This window comes from Pleuronectes platessa, chromosome 3 (assembly GCF_947347685.1).
Source record: "Pleuronectes platessa chromosome 3, fPlePla1.1, whole genome shotgun sequence".
NCBI classification, from domain to species: Eukaryota; Metazoa; Chordata; class Actinopteri; order Pleuronectiformes; family Pleuronectidae; genus Pleuronectes; species Pleuronectes platessa.
Genome location: NC_070628.1, coordinates 8,493,671 through 8,499,670, shown reverse-complemented (window position 1 = coordinate 8,499,670; position 6,000 = coordinate 8,493,671). Strand labels below are relative to the sequence as shown.

The 6,000-nt window shown below is 44.1% G+C and overlaps 1 protein-coding gene across 2 annotated transcripts in view; it reads left to right on the top strand.

Annotated features, from left to right (window-relative positions):
- The first annotated feature begins 1,382 nt into the window (after window positions 1–1,382).
- fhip1aa (FHF complex subunit HOOK interacting protein 1Aa) overlaps window positions 1,383–6,000 on the top strand; it is a 29,042-nt gene continuing 24,424 nt past the window's right edge. For both annotated transcript variants that reach the window (XM_053419198.1, XM_053419196.1), the window contains exon 1: window positions 1,383–1,657. The gene's annotated coding sequence lies outside the window, so the exon portion shown is untranslated. The remainder of the gene's footprint in view (window positions 1,658–6,000) is intronic.

The window sequence follows — 6,000 nt, the reverse complement described above, 5'->3', positions numbered from 1 at the left end:
AGAAAACCTTATCCATCACTACACCTTGCCTTTACTGTCGTGAATGTTTATCAGACAGTGTGTAAAAATCCCTCAGATGATAATAAGGTGCATCGCATCTCGGATGTAGTTGCTGAGTCTGCGTCTCTGCTTTCTCTTGCCATCTGTATATGAGACCGAGAGCTGTTGTGCTGCAGGTATGGCCTGCCCCTTTAAGGAAAGTTTGTAGTGTGTGACGTAGTGGATATTGTGGGAAAATACGCTAAAAGTGTGTTTATAAGGAGAAGTGACGGAGCACCTAGAGGTGATGCGAGTGTTGCTCCTGCTGTATATCCGAGAAATAAAGTGACCTCATTCCAAGTAAAGAAACATCTCCTCCTCCTCCTTCTTCACGGAGCGGTCCGGACGGCTGGTTACCGGCCAGACAGCGAGCCAAGATAACCAGTGACAGGGGCGGCTCCTGGTACAGGCGACATAGGAAAATGTGCCTCCTGCACATTCTGCGCAGAAGCCCATTGCGCACATTCTGCGCAGAAGGCCAATGCGCACATTCTGCGCAGAAGCCCATTGCGCACATTCTGCGCAGAAGGCCAATACGCACATTCTGCGCAGAAGCCCAGTGCGCAGGAATTGCGTGCGCAGCTTTTTTTTTTTTAATTAAAATTTTTCCTGTTTTTATATTTAATTTATTTTAAATTAACATAGTGTAAGATATTTTGCAAATAATAAGAGAAGTCCTTCCAATTTAAAGTGTAACATATTACCAGCTTGAAAATGGGAAAGAGTGGGATTCAAACCCTGGTTGCTGTTGCCAGAGACCAAACTCCTTACCAACTAGGCCACTTGAGCTGATGGTTTACATCTGGAACTAAGCACATTAAGTCGACGAATAAATTGTCGTGTGTGTGTCGGTGTCATTTTATGCTGCTTTTGATAAACACTTCAGAGAAAATATGTTCTACTTTACTGCATATATCTGACAGCCTTACTTAAAAGTTAAGTGTGTGGGGGGGGGGGGGGGGGGGGGGGGGATATTTTTTGAGAGAAGATTCCAGATTCATTCACTATACGGCTTAATAGAGCCGTATAGTCTCTGATCCATGAAGCTTCCTTCTACCAAGTTGTATGGTACGGAGCCGAGACACTGGCCAGAGAAGAAAACACTTGGAATACGTTGCTTGTTTGGTCTGCATATGTGTGCCATGGGTGATGGGTAACGTAGTGATAAGTCTAGTTAGTTGGTTTCGGTTAGGCTGAATCGCGGACATTTTACGGGCACTGAGCAACGACATGGTGAAAGCATTCGATTTAGACAGCGTCTCTCCTGAGGAGAAAGTATTGACATGAGAACCCTCCTCCTGTGGATGTGGCCTGGAGCAGCGGCTCAGTGGGAGGAGCTTCAGATGAGGATCAGTGGCTTCACCTTCATGTGTGTGTGTGTGTGTGTGTGTGCGCGCGCTCCAGGTTAAGTAGCTTCAGATATAACTCCTCCGTGTACTGTAACCAAAGTGGGGACATTGTGGAGCTGTGAACAGGATCGACCCGCTTCTGTAATCTGTTCGAGGACATACTGAGTGTGTGTTTGTGTGTGTGTGTGTGTGTTTGGAATCTGCGGCTGTGCGCTTTGCTCCGTGCGTCAAAGCCAACATCCAGCCGGAGGATCCGTGCGAGCGCGACGGTAAGAGAGAAGGAAACGAGCCCGAAACACAAAGTCTGCTTTTGAGCACACGTGTGGTTCTTACTTTTGTGTTGACTCACAACACGACTGTTGTGTGTGAGTGTGTGGTGCTGTTGGACCACGTGTGTGCGCCTTGTTGTGTTGTTTTCTCTCTGACACTTGAAGACACTGTGATTGACATGTGCGGCTGGCTGGAGGACTTGGGTTTCTCCGGTGTCTCTTCTCTGTCTCTGAACCCCGGGGACAGGCTCTGTTCTCGGCTGGGTTCACCCACAGGGTCCCGGGGACATAGCTGTGCTAGTGTTCTATACGTGATTGTCAAAGTTAGTCTCTTTTCTGTTGTGTTTCCACTCTTAAGTGTTGTGTCCTCACCATAGAGACAGAGTGGACCCACCCCGGCTCCAGTCATTGTGTCATAGTTCACAATCCAGAGACTGCAGCCAGTTATTTACAAGAAGGTGCGCACACACAAGGAATGTACTGGTGTGTGTTAATGCAAGTAGAAATATGAAAAATAATATGAACAGTAGATAATTACTTAACTAATGACTTATGTACAATAACCTGCAGCATACTACAACAAATACTACTACTACTTATAATGATAATATTAATAAACTGTATTTATATAGAACTTTTCAAAACAAAGCCTGGAAACTGTGACCCAGATATAATCAGGAAAAGCTTTTTAATGTTACCTTAATCATAAACCAGTGTGAATAAAATCATTAGAACTAACAAACAAACAAACAAACAACTCAAGCAAAATCAGAGAAGGCTTTTTGATACAAGTATGTTTTCAGGTACTTCTATCGGAGCCAATCAGGTTTAATTGGCATTTTTGAATCTTGTAAAAAGTCCAATCATCCAATTTTGTAGAGTCAAACCAATTAGTTACTTAATTGATTACTCTGTTATAAAAAACCACAACAAGCGTGATTGATTAATTTCCTCATCTTAATTCCATTATTAGTCCTAATTTCCTCTCCCAGGTCATTTCCTCGTCCCGGGCCCCTGACGCTCTGTCTCCTTTTAGATCTCTACCTGTTGTCTGGAGAAGTAACGAGACGTCTCTAGATGTGCAAAGGTTCATGAGGGATCAGGACGGCTAATGTCTAATCAGAAGGCCATGCAGGGCATTAAAGTAATAAACAATATCTAAAAAGGAAACAGGGAGCTGATGAAAAGTAAAGACACACACAGAAGATGAGTAGTGTTGTGTGTCTAAGTGCTGTTGTTGTATAGTCTCACATGGAGAAGAAGCTGAGGGGCATCTCACCTGTGAGCGTGACCTCAGATATCTATAATGTAGAGGGGGTGCAGAGTTACCGGCACACATTAACATTTCATGACCCGGCCATCTCGTCTGCTTCATGTGTCCAAATCAATGTCGGTCACCTGATGCACACTCAGCTTTTCTTTTCCAGCTGAGAGAAGATGTCGAACACAAATGTCTGAAACTGTGTTTCTGTTTGTGTTTTTTTCTCTTTGGAAGAAAAAGTCTGTTGAGTAATTTCCTCCTCAGTGGGATTTATTACTCTGCTGCTCCGGGGCTTGTTTCTTCTTCCCCCCCACCTCGTTTGTTTGTTTGGTCCTAAAGTATGTTTGTACAAGTAAGCTGGGTGTTTGTAAAGTGGAGTTAACAGTTGTCGATTATTTGTTTAGGGCTCAAACTAACATTTATTTTCATTGTTGACGGACCGTTTGATTATTTGACTTTTTGCTTCTATACGATGTTGAGGGAATGTTACAATGGAGATGTTTTGGCTTCACTTTTGGGAAGATGTCCTGTTGTCCATCTCCTCCTTAGACCCCCTGCTGTGATTGGTGCTTCTGCATCGAAGCTACACTGGAGGAACGCAGGTAGCCTACGCACGGGGGCGTCTCTGGCGTCTCTGTTTACTTCACAACAATGGCGAGTGTTAGTTTGGAGTTGGAGCTGATGAATGTTGAAGAGCTATTACTTTTTTCCCAAAGAACTGCAACGAATAAATGGAAGACATGTCATGCTCCTTTGAATCAATTAAAATGGCGGCGAGTCTGCCAGAGACTACCAAGCGGACCAATCACAGCTCTTGTGATCTGCGTCACATTTATACCTTGCATTTTTTGGCGAGCTGCTCATTCCGCACATGGTAATTTCCATAAACATGATTCGATTGGCTGGGGCTTGTGTTGTTCCTTTAAAAAGTTGAGTTCTTCTGCCAAACGCAGCAGAAGAAGGAAAGAGGACAACACGCATGATGTCACCCAATCCATTAATCTCCACTTGTTCCAGACTGATTTATAGAGAAATCCCAGATGTCCTGGTCGTGTAGATTCACACGGTCTCATCCCTGTTGTTTATAATTGCCGACATGCTGCGGCTGCTGTGCCTCAATCTGTTCCCACCAAACAATTACAAAGATGTAAATCGCAGCTGTCTCTCCAACTTTTTCCATATCAGCGTTCCTAAACATATATGTAGGTTGAAAAATGCCACAAGCAGGTTTGAAATGTCACAAGGCTTCACGAGCAGTACCTGAGGAATGAGATGAATGTGTGGCTGATCAGTGAAGCGTCTGTTTTGCGAGAATCACAACCGGGACATCCACGCACGGCATCTCCCTGAGGTCCAGCAGGATGTGAAGAATGGTCATACTAAAGTGATGTATGGGCTCAGGTCAAAAAGTTTGTGATTGGGATCAGACCAGTTTCACCTTTTCCCTGTTGCGTTGCTGAGAGATTTAAAATTGTGTTTGGTCTTAAATTGTATTGTTTTTAAGAACATTTGGAGACTTCAGTAAAAGACAGTTGATAAATGGTATTTTACTGATTTTAAGCAGGAGGAACAGTGACTTTGTAACTCATTAAGAACAAACTGTGGTTAAATTGAGGGAGATTGAAGCAGAATAGTTGTTGTAGTCACTAGCCCAACTGCTGTTTGTGTGTGTTTGTTAACCTGCTCCCAGTGTTTGTGTGTGTGTGTGTTAACCTGCTCCCAGTGTTTGTGTGTGTGTGTGTTAACCTGCTCCCAGCAAGCTCAGCTCTGTCCCGTGTTTGGGATTAGCCCGGCCCTCGCCGCTCGCGTCCTGACGCCGACTCTGGGAGTTAACAGGCAACATGAAAGCTACGTGGCAACAGTCAGCGGCAGCGTCTCAGCACAGAGTAAAGCACCGCCTTTTTAATTCAACCACTATTTTGGATTAGAGGTGGCAATAATCTTCTTATCTAACTCCTGGGAAGAAGGGGATACACATATTTCCCACGATGTTGAAAGTGTTTCTACAATAACATTTTGTTTTTAGTCTTTAGACTGCAAAACTATGGAACGTGGTGTTATTGTTAACATATTTTGTCTGTATTTCAACCTAAAAGGATGCAGAAAGCTGAAAACTGTGTAAATATATAATGCAAAATAGAAAATAAACAAAGAAAAGGCTCTCTTGATTAGGAAAACAAAAAAAACACCTTTATTAGTATGGCTAATGCAGGGCTAAGATTAAAACAAAGGCACCTATGTGTTGCAGAACACTGGCCTTCCACTTGAACGTGTTGTGAAAATAGGAAGAGATTGAAGCTAAATCTGGTTAAACTACTTCTGTTGTGTAAGGATGATGTGGAATGAAGGCACAATGTCAACGGAGCCTGCAGTTTTTCATAGAAAGTAGACATGAAGTGGAATAAGCATCGTGCAGGTGAAGAAGTGTGTATATATGAGTTTGTGTCTGTTTTTGGCCTAAAACTCATGAGGATGAAACTCAAACAGGAGAAATGTGCGGTCACATGAAGGCTGGAGTATAAACACGTTCCTGTCCTCGAGCGATATGGTTTTAAATGCAGAGAAATGTTAATTTTAAAAGGAGTTAAACAGACGTGTCCACACCCAAGCAAATATTTGACACGGACGAGCCCGGGAGGTATTTTCAGTCTGTGCTCTTTTCCGCTTAAAACCCAGAACTCTTGGTCTTGAGTCGTCTCATCCGCTTGGCTAACTACACAAGTGCAGTGCTGCAGCTCGTCTCTCCGACAAACATCTGAGACAAACTTCACTGACGAGCCCGTATCTCCCCCCCCCCCCCCCCCCCTCCCCTCCCGTTCCATATGCAAACATGGCCCTTTTTTCTTTCTTTATCAGCCGGCGATGCAAACGAGCTGCAGAGGAAACTGCAGGAGCGGAGATGCGATATCTAACCCACGCTAACCAAAGCCTTATCACTGACAGAAGCCCATTGTGGAAGCCTGTTGTGCTGGCCGCAGTCTCCTCATACCGTCATGAAAGCAGGGCTGATGTCACCCACCCACATTGTGTACATACAATGTGGTATGTTTGCCTGTGTGGGTCAGAGGAAAACACGAGAGAA